General features: G+C 41.0%; 1 protein-coding gene and 1 non-coding gene across 3 annotated transcripts in view; both read left to right on the top strand.

Moving 5' to 3' along the window:
• The window catches only part of LRMDA (leucine rich melanocyte differentiation associated), a 1,073,058-nt gene that overhangs the window by 723,333 nt on the left and 334,038 nt on the right, over positions 1–15,687 (top strand). The gene's annotated exons all lie outside the window — the stretch shown is intronic.
• LOC118883141 lies at positions 1,554–1,691 on the top strand. The gene has a single exon (XR_005016932.1). It is a non-coding gene; the product is annotated as a U4 spliceosomal RNA (small nuclear RNA).

The following is a 15,687-nucleotide window of genomic DNA, read 5'->3' as shown; positions in this document are numbered from 1 at the left end:
TTAGCTAAAGCCATGGGAATGCCATCTTCTGTGATGGGAGATTTAGTCAAGGCAAAATGAGGACCATTTGCTTTTCTGGAGACTATCAAATAGGGTGACAATCATCCTGCTGAGTTTTTCTTAATGCAGTAAAGATCACTTTGGGGCATGTCCTTAAAAATCCCTCTAGAGCTTTCTAGGGCCATTCATGGAATCTCAGAGAACCAAGGCTGGGTGTTTCTCCAGAGATCACTTAATGTAAATATCTAATTTTTTTTGTAATGAGAAATCAGAGGTAAGGAATTTGCTCTAGGTTACAAGGTGAGTTTGCAGTGTAGGAGACTGAATACAGAGACTCTTTGTCTTTACTAAGAGTTATGTTTTATCAGATATTGAAATGTCTGCTAATGATCTGATGATTTAAAACCTGTTTGAAAATTTTACAGGTTTATTTTTGTCAATTTCATCAACTTATAGAGTTGGCAGGGAGGGTAGGGTGGGTATTTATTTTACTCTCCAATGAGTAGTGTCCACAAAGACAGTCTGTCCACCTGTTTATCTAGAATAGGGGTCAGCAAACTAAAGCCCATGGGCCAGATATGACTAGTGGCCTCTTTTTGTACATCTGAGCTAAGAATGGTTTTTATATTTTTTAAAGATTGTTTAAAAAAATAGCAAAGAAGAACATGTGGTGAAGACTATATGTGGCCCACAAAGCCTCAGGTATTTACTCTCTGGCCCTTTACAGAAAAGTTTTGCTGATCCCTGGCTAGAATATTCAGAGAAGGAGGCTCTGTGACCTTCCTTGTAGGTAACACAATACTTTTTTGTTTTGTTATTTTATATTTTTAAAATTAGCATCATAGGTTGCAGGAAAATAGAGGACCTAATTTGAAAGGGTATCTATTTAGGGTAGATAGAAAAAACTTAAGGAAAAGTTTTTTGACCTCAGGAATAATCCACCTGCTTTATGAATTATAAATTCAATACCAAGCTGAACCATGCTCAAATGTCTCTCTCTTCTTCCACAAAATTTTGCTGACTTTTTAGCCACAGGATTTTGAATTATATAGTTTCTCACCAAACCACATCCATTTCCTGAACCACCTCAAAATAGTTTGTGCTCCAGGAAAATCTGGTTAGGGAGTTCACGTACCACATTACTGGGAACCCATCTGGGTCATGCTGGGTTTCCCATGTCGATTAGGAGACCATGCTTCGGTGCCTGTACAGAAAATGTGCCTACGGGTAGAATTATGTGCTGAAATCCTTGTGACTTCGGTTTCCCGAGCTGGCATTGGCTGTCTTCAGCTTCCTTGCCTTCCTTCCTTCTTTAGTGTTTTGAACAACTTTGTTCAAATGTAATCATTGTTCTGGAACTTGGTGAACTTGACGATGATATTTGGCAGTTTGGTTTTTTAACAGAGTTTTTAACACATTTATTTGGACTGAAAATGGAAATACAGCATCAGAAATTCCTTTAGGAAAGGATAAAAGACAATTATTAAGGCACAGAAAAATATTCACCTATGTATCTCTTACTGTAATGATGTTTTGCTAAAAAAATTTATTGTAGCTTTGCACAGTGACAGTATCGTAGCCAATGAGGTTTATCCGAGGCATGATTATTGCTAATCAGCTTAATCAGAAACTTTGGAAAATTGTAAAGCACTATAGAATTTAAAGAATTTTTCATTCAATAAAAAAAAATTCAGTGTTAAAGTGACCAGATCTATTTCCATATCCCTCATCCCCACATTCTTCTGCTTCACATTCTTAAATTTAGATCTTATTTTATAACATTGACTTTGGAATTCTATGCATTCCACGAGATTCACTGTTTCTTCTTGGAGCCAAGACATAATGTAGGAAAAAACTGAAATTATAAAGGCATTCATGATAGAGATGTTTTATGAATTGTGAATGACAAGGTAGGGAGGAAAGAAAGAAATACAAGAAGGGAAAAAGATAACATGTATCACAGAAGCCGCATTATATGGGAAGTTAAGAGCTATTGATAATCCATCTCCCATTCCTTAGAGTAGCTCCCTCCAGCCTGAACCATAGTAATCCTAAAATTATTGGCAGGAAAATTTGGTACAGGTACTGCAATTGGATAAAATCTGTTGCTGTTATGATTCTTTGGCATAAAACTAGATCTTGTTGCTACAACTAGCCATTCCTCACTGTTTTCAGTCCCCAGAATAATTCAGCTCAAGGAAGTATTGACATTTATGTCTGAATCCATTCTTTCTGTGAGAGGAATTTCTTTAATCCTCTTTCAGCCACAGTCTTTGGAGCCTCTGAAGTGTTCTTCCCCTCACCGATGGGAATGGCTTTTCCTGCTGCTTGTCCTGTTGGAGGTTCTCTTCTTTATACCACTGTTGGAGCAGTCCTTCCATTAGAGCATATAGGAAACTGGTATTAGGACTGATGATTAAATACCTGAGGCTCTGGATTAGCATTTCTGAGGAAGAAGGATGTAAGTCCATGCCTTCCTGGGAATTTTACTCAGCAATCATCTGAGGAGACTCAGAAGCAAGGATGGTTTAACCTCTCTGGATGGTCTGTGGAGATCTAGTCTTAGCCAGAAAGTCCTCTTGGCTCATGGGTCTTGAAAGTAAGCAAGCTCAAGGTTTGGTCAAGTTCAAGTGCTCAAGGTTTTAGAAGTTAGTGAAAAAAGATTGTAGCCCAGTTTGACTAGTAGAACTGGTAGACTCAAAAAATGGTTTGTAATAAGAGAAGAAACTCTTGTCATTTCTGGTGGGACAATTCTCCAGTGAGTGAGGCTGGCCCATGCATTGTAAGAGGGTTAGTCTCCCATTCATGTCCACTGACTGTAAATAGTGCTCCACAGTCACTGGAACAACTAACAACAACAACAACAACAAAAACCCACAAATTTTTAGTCATCTCCTAATGGAAAAATAATGCTTCCGGTTGAAAGCCATGTTACAGCCTCACCTCTGGACAATGACCATTTTTCCAATGAAGTTTGCTATAACCTGTGCCTGGGGATATTCAGAGAGGAAGCTGTAAGGTAGAACAATCAGGGAGTTGGGCTACAGACTTTGAACCATTTGTTTGATTGATTCTGGTCTCTTACAAATTGCAGGTCATTTTATTGCTATGCAGAGCTCAGCAGGGGATTGGGGCTAGAAGAGTAAGAGCAGTCCCGTCACCATGGGGTCCAGGAAGGTAGGGACAAGGCTGGCCAATGTGTTTTAGACTCAGAGAAACTCTGAATTTGAAGAAAACTGAAACTAATTCATCCAACCTACCACACAGTGGAGGAATGCCTTGGTAAACCGGCACATCCTTAGTATATGGCCATACATCTATCTTCAAGTCTAGGCCAGGGGGTTATAATAAGTTCCTGAAGATTCTTACATTGGGGCTCTGAGACTGGTCTCTAGGAGATATGAATTTGTTCACGGTGGACATTGGTTCATTGGTTATGAGTCAGACTGTTAGAGTTTAGTTCCTGCTTCTGCTACTAACTAGCTCTGTCTTGAGCAAGTTCCTTTACTTCTCCGGGCGTGCCTCAGTCTCCTGTCTGTAAAGTGGAAATAATATTACAAATCAATCTCACAGGTGCTTTTGGTATTCAGTGAGTTACAACTCACGAAGTGCTTAGAAAAGTACCTGGGACTTAGTAAACATAACATAAATATTAGCTGTTATTATTGTATGTACTAAATTCAAGATCAGATTAATATTTAGTTTTGTCTCATTGATAGAAATACATTTACTTCCTATGAGGTGGCAAAAAGTTTGTGTTGATTTGTGCAGCTACATCTGTACCTAAAGAGGGAAGCTGGTTTTAAGACCTTTTGTCCTTAAATTTGTAGCCTGGCTTTCGTTCTTCTTTGTTTAATGGAGTATTTTTTTCACTTTACTAAGATATAATTGATATAATTGACTTACTGTATAAGCTTAATGTGTACAACATGTTGATTTGATAGATTTGCAAAATGATGACCACCTCAGTGTTAGGTAACACCTCCAACACGTCACATAATTATTATTTCTTTTTGTGGTGAAAACATTTAAGATCTCTCTTATTAACTTTCAAGTATATAATACATTAATGTTAAATATAATCACAGTGCTGTACATTAGATCCCCAGAACTTATCTGTCTTTGAACTGGAAGTTTGTACTCTTTTTTTAAAAATTATTTATTTATTTATTTATTTATTTATTTATGGCTGTGTTGGGTCTTCATTTCTGTGCGAGGGCTTTCTCTAGTTGCGGCAAGTGGGGGCCAGTCTTCATCGCGGTGCGTGGGCCTCTCGCTATCGCGGCCTCTCTTGTTGCGGAGCACAGGCTCCATACTCGCAGGCTCGGTAATTGTGGCTCACGGGCCCAGTTGCTCCGCGGCATGTGAGATCTTCCCAGACCAGGGCTTGAACCCGTGTCCCCTGCATTGGCAGGCAGATTCTCAACCACTGCGCCACCAGGGAAGCCCCCTGGAAGTTTGTATTCTTTGACCAACATCTTCCCCTTTCCCCTATTCAACACTTTCTGGTAACCACCATTCTACTTTCTGTTTCTAGGAGTTTAGCTTTTTTAGAGTCAACATATAAGTGGTATCATATTGTATTGGTCTTTCTCTGTTTGGCTTATTTCACTTAGCATAATGCTTTCAAGTTCCACCCATGTTGTTGCAAATGGCATGGTTTCCTTCTTTCTCGTGGTTGAATAATATACCATTGTGTGTGTGTAATAATATATGTATGTATATGTATTTGTATATATATACATATATATCTCACATTATCTTTATCCATTCACCTGTTGATAGATACTTAGGTTGTTTCCCTATCGCGGCTATGGTGACTAATGCTGCAATAAACATGGGAATGCAGATATCTCTTCAATATCCTGTTTTCATTTTCTTTGGATATATACCCAAGAGTGGGATTGCTGGATCATATGGTAGTTCTCTCTTTACTTCTTTGAGGAACCTCCATACAGTTTTCCATAGTAGATGAACCAATTTACATTCCCACCAACAGTGCACAGGGTTCACTTTTTTTTATATCCTCACCAACACTTGTTATCTTTTGTGTTTTTAATGATAGCTGTTTTAACTGGCATGAGGTGATATCTCATTGTGGTTTTGATTTGCATTTCCCTGATGATTAGTGATGTTAAGCTTTGTTTCATGTACCTTTTGGCCATTTGTGTGTCTTCTTTGGAAAAATGTCTTTTCAGTTCCTCTGCCCAATTTTAAATTGGATCATTTGGAGTTTTTTGTTGTGATACACCACATTAATAGAATGGAAGATAAAAATCACATGATGATCTCAATAGATGCAGAAAAAGCATTTGACAATATATAACATCCTTCCATGATTAAAAAAAAATACTCAACAAATTGGGTATAGAAGGAACACCTCAACATAATAAAGGTCATATATGACAAACCTATAGCTGACATCATACTCAATGGTAAAAGGTTCAAAGCTTTTCCTCTAAGATCAGGAACAAGATGAGGGTGCCCACTCACACTGCTCTTATTCAATATAGTACTGGAAGTCTTAGGCAGAGCAATCAGGTCAGGTAATACAAAGACATCCAAGTCAGAAGTGAAGAAGTAAAATTGTCTTTGTTTGCCGATGATATGCTCTTATATGTTGAAAATTCTAAAGACTACCAAAAACTGTTAGAACTAATCAATGAAATCAGTAAAGTTGCAGTATACAAAATCAACATACAGACATCAATTGCGTTTCTATACACTAACAATGAAATATCTGTAAAAGAAATAAAGAAAATAATCCTATTTACAGTAGCATCAAAAATAATAAAATACTTAGGAATAAATTTAATCAAGGGGGTAAAATATCTCTATACCACAAACTTAAAAGGCTGTGATGAAAGAAAGACACAGACTAATGTAAAGATATCCCACATTCATGGATTAGAAGAATTAACACTGTTTAAATGTCCATGCTCTGTCTATCAATATTCCAATGGCATTTTCCACAAAAATAAGAAAGGCAATCCTAAAATTAGTATGGAACCACAGAAGACTCTGAATAACCAAAGCAATTCCGAGAAAGGACAAAGCTGGAGGCATCACACTTCCTGATTTCAAGCTATAGTGCAAAGCTATTGTTATCAAAACCAGATGGTACTGGCATAAATATAGATACATAGACCAATGGAACAGAATTGAGAAACCAGAAATAAACATTCACATGTACAATCAGCTAATATTTGACAAAGGAGCCAAAAATACAAATGGGGAAAGATAGTCTCTTCAAGAAATGGTATTAGAAAGATGAGATAATCACATGCAGAAAAAATGAAATTGGACCCTTATCTTACACCATTAACAAAAATTAACTGAAGATAAGGAATGGATAAAGAAGATCAATATAGACAATGGAATATTACTCAGCCATAAAAAGGAATAAAATTGGGTCATCTGTAGAGACAAAGATAGACCTAGAGACTGTCATACAGAGTGAAGTAAGTCAGAAAGAGAAAAACAAATATTGCACATTAATGCACATATGCAGAATCTGAAAAAAATTGGTATAGACGATCTTATTTACAAAGCAGAAATAGAGACACAGACGTAGAGAACAATCATATGGATACCAAGGGGGAAAAGTAGGGGGATGAGTTGGGAGATTGGGATTGGCATATATACACTATTGATACTATGTATAAAACAGATAACTAATGAGAACCTACTGTACAGCACAGGGAACTCTACTCAGTGCTCTGTGGTAACCGAAATGAGAAGGAAATCCAAAAAAGAGGGGATATATATATATATACACATAGCTGATTCACTTTGCTGTACAGTATAAACTAACACAATATTTTAAAGCAACTGTACTCCAATTAAAAAAAAATTAACTGAAGATGGATTAGAGACTTGAGCATACAACCCAAAACAATAAAAATCCTAGAAGAAAACAGGGAACAAGCTCCTTGATATCAGTCTTGGCAATGATTTTTTAGATATGACACCAAAAGCCCAAGCAAACAAGGCAAAAATAAGCAAGTGAGACTATATCAAACTAAAAAGAAACTACAAAATGAAAAAGCAACCTATGGAATGGGAGAAAACATTCGCAAGCCATATATCTGATAAGAAATTAATATTCAAAGTAGCCTGACTTTCATGTTGCACTTGCCCTTTAGATGACACTGTCTTTGGGCCTTTCAGAAAGAGAAAAGAAAGAGACCCTGCTCCTCCTGCTTCCTTTAGGTGGTTAGGCTAGAGTTAATAGGAAGCTTGCCAAACTCATGATCATCCCTCCCCACTGCCCAGTGCTCTGACCATCACTTCCAAACTAGTCAGCAAGTGGAAAAAATGAAGGGGAAGAATTTGAAATGTAACCACAAGCAGTGAGTCCTGGAGCCAGTGCATGATCCTTCAAGGAGGCGCTTGCCTTTAGGGTGCGGTGCCAAAGTCTCCTTAGTAAGTATATCTTCAAAAGTGGGCAGTAAGATGTCTGTTGGTGGCCATGGAGTAGTAACAGGGACTAGATCCACCCTCCTGCCCTATAGAATTTAAAAACTCACACAATATGTGTAACAACAAATGGCAAACATTGGACAATCAGTAGCTCAGAACATTGGTTTCCATGAGAAAGAACAATCAGGGTGAGCCCTACACTTGCCCCAGCCTGCTGTCTAGAGAGCGGATCCAAGCTGGAGCACAGGGAGGGCAAACTCAAGAAGAAGCTGCTAGTCTTCCTGTGTTAAGAAGACAGTTGAGAATTAGGGGAGACCAAAGTGGCCAGAATCCTCAGAGAAGAATAGGAGAAAGAAGAGAGTTGATGGAGAGGAGAGAGCTGCACAGAGAGGAAGCTCTAGAGATTTTTCCAAAGGATTCCTCTGCTGATTGCAGCTGAGTACTTAACGGATCCAAGCATGGTGTGCAGAAACTACTGGAAGTTCGGGAAAGAACCACAGGAAGAGAATAGGCAGGGCAGCCCTTGGAGCTCTCACAGGACCTGATGTAGTGCTCTTCCCAGTAACTAGAGTAGAAAAATCATAATATACAGGGCACCCAGTAGAGCGCTCAGGAAGGTATTGCCTGAGTAGTAGGACAGAATTAAAGATGGCTCTGGTCCCACCCAACAAAACTTGAAAGCAAGCCTCAAAAGGACCAAACTGTTTACAAGTAACTGTGTCCCATGGGAGGAGAGAGGGGGGAGCTCAAGAATAACACAAAAATATCCAGCCCCCAGCAAGATCAACTTTACGATGTCTGGCATCCAATGAAATATGGGAAATATGACCCCTAATGAGGAGAAAAATCTATTGATAGAAACAGACATAGGTGATATAATTAGCAAACAAAGGTATTAAAATAGTTATAGCTGTGTTCGATGTTCCTAATGAGGTAAAGGAAAGCATGAGCATCCTAAGATGTGATATAGAAGATAGGAAATAATACTCAAAGCAAACTCCTCGAGATGAAAATGCAATGACAAAGTGAAAAATACATTGGGTAAGATTAACAGCAGAGCAGACAATAGCAGAAGAAAGCATTAGTGAACCTGACGATATAACAATAGAAACTATTCAGAATGAAACACAGAAAGAAAAATCACCGAAGAAAATGAACAGAGAAACCTTGAGCTATGGAACAACTTCAAGCAGACTAATATGCCTGAATTAGAGTTCCAAAGTTATCAGGAGAAAGAAAGTAATAAAGGTACATGCAGTAATCAATGAAATAGAAAAGAGGAAAGCAAAAGAGAAATATCAATGAAAACAGAGGCTTGTTTTTCTTGAGAAGATTAATAATAAACATCTAGCCAGACTTATTAAGAAAATAAGAAAGAAGGTTCTGAGTATCAACATTGGAAATGAAAAAGGAAACATGACTAATGTTAAAATGTAATTAGGAAATATTAGGAACAATTTTATGCCAATAAACTTGATAACTTGGATGAAATGGACAAATTCCTTCAAAGACACAAACTCCTGAAGCTCTCTCAAGAAGACATAAACTGAATAGCCATATATTTTTAAAATTGAATTTGTAGTTAAGGACCTTTCCCACAAAGAAAACTCCAGATCTAAGATAACTTCACTGGTGAATTCCATTAAACATTTAATGGAGAACTAATGCCAATTCCTTAAAAACGTTTCTAGGAAATTAAAGAGGAGCAAACACTTTTCTATTCGTGTGTTAATAATCAGCATCATGCTGATACCAAAACCAGAACAAAGTATTATGAGAAAAGTCTGGGCCCTCACGAACAAAGATACAAAAGTTCTTTAAAAATTTTTGTAAATCAAATCCAACAATACATAGAATGAACAATAATACATCATGACCAAGTGGGGTTACTTTTTGGAGTGCAGAGTTGTTTTAACATTCTCAGTGTGGGCAGGGATCCTTCATTAAAAGGAGAAGTTTTTGTTCTCTATCTTGTTCTCATGCTTGAAGAGCACTGAACATTCCTTCTTGCTGTGATGGACAGGGAAAGACCTCAAGTCCTTGGGGACCTGCTAATGGTCTAAGCAGAATGAACCTGTTCTCATGGCCTAAACTTTTAACTGTAGGGTAGCAGGATGGCAACATTCTAGCACCCATCATCCCTTAGCCAGTGTCTGAGATTTGGGGCTCGTGAAGGGAGCATGGGTTTTGGAGACCATTGGTTCAAGCCCAGGCTTCACCATTACTTAATATCTCTGTGCTCTAGAGATATCATGAGGGTTAAGGTTGTTCTGAGGCTTAGAAGTCAAATACGTAAAGCACTTCGCCCATAGCAAGCACACAGTACGTGTGGTTGGGGAGATAGTTCATTTTGTTGAGACACTGTACCATGATGGTTAAGAGTTATGGTTCTGGATGAAGACAATTTGCACTCTAGCCCCAGCTCTGTGACATATCTCTTTGTGAGCTCTTGCCTAATTCCCTAGTCTTTGAAATAGACTCACAGTACTATCTCAAAGAGTTGTTGGGAGGTTCCTTTGAATTAATACATGTATAGTTCTTGGAACAGTGCCCTGCAGACAATAAGTGCTCTGTAGGCATTAGCTATGATTATTAAAGTTATTTTTGTTTCTTTGGCCACTGCTATTGCCACTGTTGTCATTGACCAGGCAGCTAAGGCTTTGAAATCCTAGTAAGAAATGAACCTGGCAAGGGAGATTCACAAACGAGGTGGGGACCACAGGTAACAGTCATGGAGCCCTTGAGTTTGCTCAGCCTCCGGTTGCAGACAGACCCTCCTGGCCTTGATGGAACAGGGAGAGGTGAATAGCTGCACCTGGGGAACGAACTGTGGGGGGCCAGGAGCAGGGCAGGCCCTGACAACAATCTCTCTTGGAGACAGGGATATTTTGGTTAAAGACATGGCTGGTCGGTGTTGGATCGTCCTGAACAATGATGGATGCAGTGTGAATGGTGACCTGGGCTATAATTGAGAACCAGGTGGCCCTGTCGGCAGGTGATGGCACCTGAATGACAGTGTGACAGGGAGCAGAAACAGGGCCGCGGCTAGCCGCTCTGCTTGCCGCAGTGACAAGCACTGTGCAGATTTCCACCCGCTGAGAACAAGCCTGGCCGCGGGAGGCCCGCTAGACGGTGTGCTGTGTGCTACCAGTTTCTTTCAGCACTCCCTATTTTGCCATTCATAGCCTCTTGCTATTAAGCAGACAGAACAGCTCATATCCTGTGGACAGATGATAGATCTGTCATCTTTCTGAAAAAAAATCATTTGTCTTACACAGGTGTATGGGCTTCCTTCTCAAGCCAGCAGGTCACATGACACTTTTCAACACTCTCTTCTGTACCAGCTTGGCATCCAGCGTCTATCAAAAGGGAAATCTTTCACATGCAATTATGACAGAAAATAAAAGTGATGAAGTGGTGTGTACCAAGAAGGGATGAGATCAGAGGGCGGTAATGAAAACTGATAACAACAGAAGGGCAGCTTCAACTCCAGAAGTTGTGGAGGACTGCTTAGGACCTGACACTGCTTGGGGGCGCACACAACCAGTGTGAGTGCAGAGGCTACAGATAAAATCACAGGCACACATTCTCTTAACATAATAAATTGCTGGGCTGACTGTAATCCAAGAGGGGTTATAGGTAGCGTGCAATTGTAGCAAAGCGATGCCGAGGTACCCCCTTCCCGATAATTCGCACAATATGTGTTTCTTCCATTGCCATCCATTTAGTGGCACCATTTCAGACCTCTGAAAGTCTAGTTTATATATTGAGGGTGATTTTCCAATAGGATCTTCCAGAGCCCAGGGCCTGGACACCCAAAGGCTTATGTTTCTGTTGAACTCTGGGAGGTCACGGGGAAAAGCACAGCCTGTTGAAGTTTATGAATGAGGTTCCTTATAGTGGGAGACTTCACAGTCATGCAGCGTGCCCATCTCAGCGGCAGCCTTTTTAATTGGAGAAGAATTTCTCTACCTGCCAAGTACATTTCCTAGCAGCTGTTATCATCTTGAAAGTATATATCACATGCCAGCATTTCAAATCCCAGAAAGTGGTTTGCCCAGGTCAAGTTAGCAGAGGTTTTAGATTTTATATCCAATCTCTTCTTTTGGAAGACTACAAAAAAAGCCAACTATTTTCCACTAATTGCGAGTAAACCAGTGTGAGTTGATTAAAAAAGCACTCTTAATTATATATTACTTAAAAGGGAATATAATTGTGTCAGTTTCGGTAATGGTAAATCCGTTAATCCCAAGTTTTGTCAGCTAACAAAGCTAACAAAGTTTTGTCAGATATCTTTCTGTAGTAAACAGAAGTTCAACTATTTGAAAGTGGTTCATTTTTCTAAGTAGGTTAAACATTCTTCCAGTTGTCTCATATTTTGTATTGGGAGGATGCGTAACCCTTTGCCCCTTTTGCAAATGTAAAGGCAACTGAGAGAGTGCCCAGTTTCACAAGTAATAAGGCCTATATCAGTGAGGATGAGGGGATAAGGAAAGGAAACCAGCATTTGTCAAATGCCTGCCGTCTGATTTAACTTCACGTTCACATGAAAAACATTTGATGGAGATGATACAAATATTTTCCGAATGAGGAAATCAAATGAAGTAAGTTGGCTGAAGTTTGGCAGATGGTGATAAAACTGGCATTGGGGCTTCCCTGGTGGCACAGTGGTTAAGAATCCTCCTGCCAATGCAGGGGACACGGGTTTGAGTGAGCCCTGGTCCGGGAAGGTCCCACATGCCATGGAGCAACTAAGCCCATGTGCCACAACTACTGAGCCTACGCTCTAGAGCCCGCAGGCCACAACTACTGAGCCCGCCTGCCACAACTACTTTAGCCCGCACGTCTAGAGCCCGTGCTCTGCAACAAGAGAAGCCACCCGCAATAAGAAGCCTGCACACCACCACGGAGAGCAGCCCTGCTCGCCGCAACTAGAGAAAGCCCGTGCGCAGCAACAAAGACCCAACGCAGCCAAAAATAAGGAAATAAATACATTTATTTAAAAGAAAGAAACAAACAAAAAAAAACTGGCATTGGATTCCTGTTTTTATCTAGCCCCCCGGTTGGCATTCTGCTCCCTTCACTTTCCCATACTGCTTTACCCACTTGCGCTGTTTGTCATAGGCTGTCTAGCTCTAACCAAAGGCTACTGGTCTAGTAGCACCAGATGCTTAGGCAGATGTGTTCTGTTAGCAACCATAATGGAGGTTTCTGAATGAAATGTCAATCTGCTTCCCAGAGGAATGGTGGTCCTTGCAACCCTACGTTTTTACAGCCCTCAAGAACTCTATATTAGAAATACAGGCAGTCATTCTCTAAAGTTCTCACTGGGTTTGAGTGAGTAACGTGTCTTGCAGAAGACTTTGTGTTGAGCCAGACTGACCACGGGGAGGACTGTCTGTTTACGTTTGAATCAGTAGGGATAGAAGGGGGTCAGAAATGCTTCCTGGTGCAGATTCTTACTCTCATTGGTTACTGTGGCCCTTAATTTTCCACCAGTGTCCCCATTATATCTTCATAAATACCGTACCCAGCTAAAATTGGATAAGTGAATCCTGGGGCATTTCTACCCATTAGTACTTAATTAAGCATGAGATAAACCACTGGAATAGAGCAGGGGGCTCAGGAAAGATGAATTCCAAGAGGAGGAGGAAAGGAAAGCCATCAGTAGCCAAGGGAGATTCCAGAGGGTGCCGGATAGTAGTGGGGAGAGGGGAGTCCTGTGAACTTGGGGTGGGGGTGGAGGCGGGAGGACAGTAAAGAAGCTTCCCTTACTTGACAGTTATGCCTCAGGCCAGCTTTGCTTAGTAAACTCAAGGGATCATCTTGCTCACTTCAAAGGATCTGGCCCACCAGAAGAACAAAACAGGCTTTCCCTCTGTGGCGACTTGGCATTGCAGCTGTCATCACAACTGTATCCAGAAAAGCAACTTATTCAAGTGGCAGCTTGTTCCTTGAGACTTGTCTCATCTTCAAGAAATGCCCAGTGACACCTCTTAGAGGAAACCCCTCATTCCAGCACTGCTTGATGTTTTCTGCAGGTGACAAGTGCTGTGGGAATATGTTCCTGGGCGTAATGAACCTTGGGGTAGTGTCCACCGGTGTCTGTCCACAAGAGAACCTAACCTAGCCTGATCTCCTTTGTTGGAAACTAGACAGAACTCCCTGAGCACGGCTCCAGAGGCACTGAAGAATTTCTGGTTGTTTCATTAGGCTTCCAAGAGCTGCTGATTGAAGACTTCATTGAAACCCACCTTTATGTTCCCACCCTCTCCATTTCCTTTCCATTTAACCCAAAGACTGCTGTTTACTGTTGTAGAATGGAGTTGGTGACGGATTTTAAAAAATGTTTCTGCAACCTTTGGTTGCATAAAGAGAATAGGGTGCCATCCAGGAGGAAGGGGTTGGGAAGTAGAGAGGCTATTTCCAGTTCTCGCTGGTCGCCAGACCTGGAATTTGTAGAACCTTAGACCTAGCAGGGGCTTTATTAAAGCAAGCGGACGGCCTAATTGTCAGACTCAGCAGATGAGGAAACCGAAGCTTAGAGAAATCTCACAGCAGGTCAGTGGGTAATTCCATAATTGGAATATGTTGTTCGGGTCTGCAGAAAATAGTTTAAAAAGGCAGGGACACACTAAAGCAGGGTGACTGGATGATCAGGGGTCATATGTGGAACTTTTGAAGAACTTAGGGGTGTTTTGGCTGCAAGGAAGAAAATGCATCCAGAGGTCATAAAAACCATCTTCAGATATCTGAAGGGCTGCCCCAAGGGGTGTAAGGAGATTTATTCTTTGTAATGGAAAAGGGTATGAAATAGTTACTAGGAGATCAAGTTTGACTCCATATGAGGAAGATGTTGGTCTGCCTTCATTAAGGATCTGGAATACTTGAAAGAGTAGAGAGCCTGCTGCCTTGGAGGAAGGGACTCTCCACCAAAAAACATGTTCAAGAGGGTTTGCATGCTGGGAATACTCTTTTCAAAGCTAAGGTTAATGATCAAGGTTCCCATCAGAATCCCCAAGAGTCCCCATCAAATACCACAAGGCAGTAGAATTAAGCTAGACCCTTCGTCAGTTTCTGGTCAAAGCAAATCATCTGCTGAGAAATTTATTATTCTAGGTCTACCATGGACCTGGGGGTCATTTAGCTTTAGCTTTTGTAGGGCCCAGAGGGAGTAGCTTTGAAAAGAGGGCCTGCTCTGTGGATATTTTTTAGGGTAAAAGTAGAGATGTGTTAGTTTATTTTAGGGTAAACCTGATGATAGAGGGGGGAAAAAGAAAAAGTGGCACCCATGGCTGGGATACTTACTGTTAGTGTAAATGTGGCAAATCATTCCTAGGATTGAAAGATTCCTATGAGCCCAGCAGAGACCAGGCTCAGAGAGAGCCAAGGACACTGGAAGGGACTATTTAAAGAGACCTTTATAGTTACCTCTGAAATTTAAGGGCCACCAAAAAGAGGATCCGAGGCACCAGAAGTTCTGATCCCCAGACTGGTCTGGCATGACCTTTAACTCTCCATCTCACTAACCTGGCTATCCTTTAAGGCCCAGAATCAGGACTACATATCTTATTTGAAATCTCTGAGGCTTGAACCTATTTCTTCTGGAAAGCTTTCCCTGTCCTCATCAACCCACACTGGAGTCTCCTGCCTTTGAGTTCAGGGATGGGCGATGGGTGGTAGGCAGTGTGTCAGGATGCCAGGAGGCCTCAGGGATAACCCCGACAGGTTGGGTCAGTGACCCTCTGTAGTTGCCTTAAGAATGTCATCGTTAGTCCCCCTGAAGCATCTTCCCCTTTGAATCCTTGCTGTTCCCTGCTGTGCTCCCTTCTAGGATGGACCCTGATCCCTAGCCCATGGGAGAAGGCTGTCCCCAGGTTTAGGTGTGCACCGTCTCTTGTCCCTTTTTGGATACATTTCTTTCGTATACGTTTCTCGAGGACCCACTGACCTCTTCCAGGTTGGTGATGTGCAACCCAAAGCCTTGGGCTCATCCTTCTCGAGTCATTCAGTACATGCTCCAAGGGGACTGACTCTGTCAGTGGCTTTGTTTGTGCTCGGCCCCAGGATCTCCGCTGGCTTTAATATGTTTTGCTCATCCTCAGCATTTCCTGATTTCCTCCTCAAGGCACCAACCGTGTTTGCTAACTTAACCATCAGCATCCCATCTGATTTGCTCGTGAGAATGGAAAAACATTGACATAATTTCTTTCCCTCGAGTGTTATTTGTTGGCTTGTAAATCTGAACGGGAAGAGTAAACTCAT

Source organism: Balaenoptera musculus, chromosome 16, assembly GCF_009873245.2.
Source record: "Balaenoptera musculus isolate JJ_BM4_2016_0621 chromosome 16, mBalMus1.pri.v3, whole genome shotgun sequence".
NCBI lineage: Eukaryota > Metazoa > Chordata > Mammalia > Artiodactyla > Balaenopteridae > Balaenoptera > Balaenoptera musculus.
The sequence above is the reverse complement of the archived record's forward strand: the minus strand, read 5'-3'. Positions and strand labels throughout refer to the sequence as shown.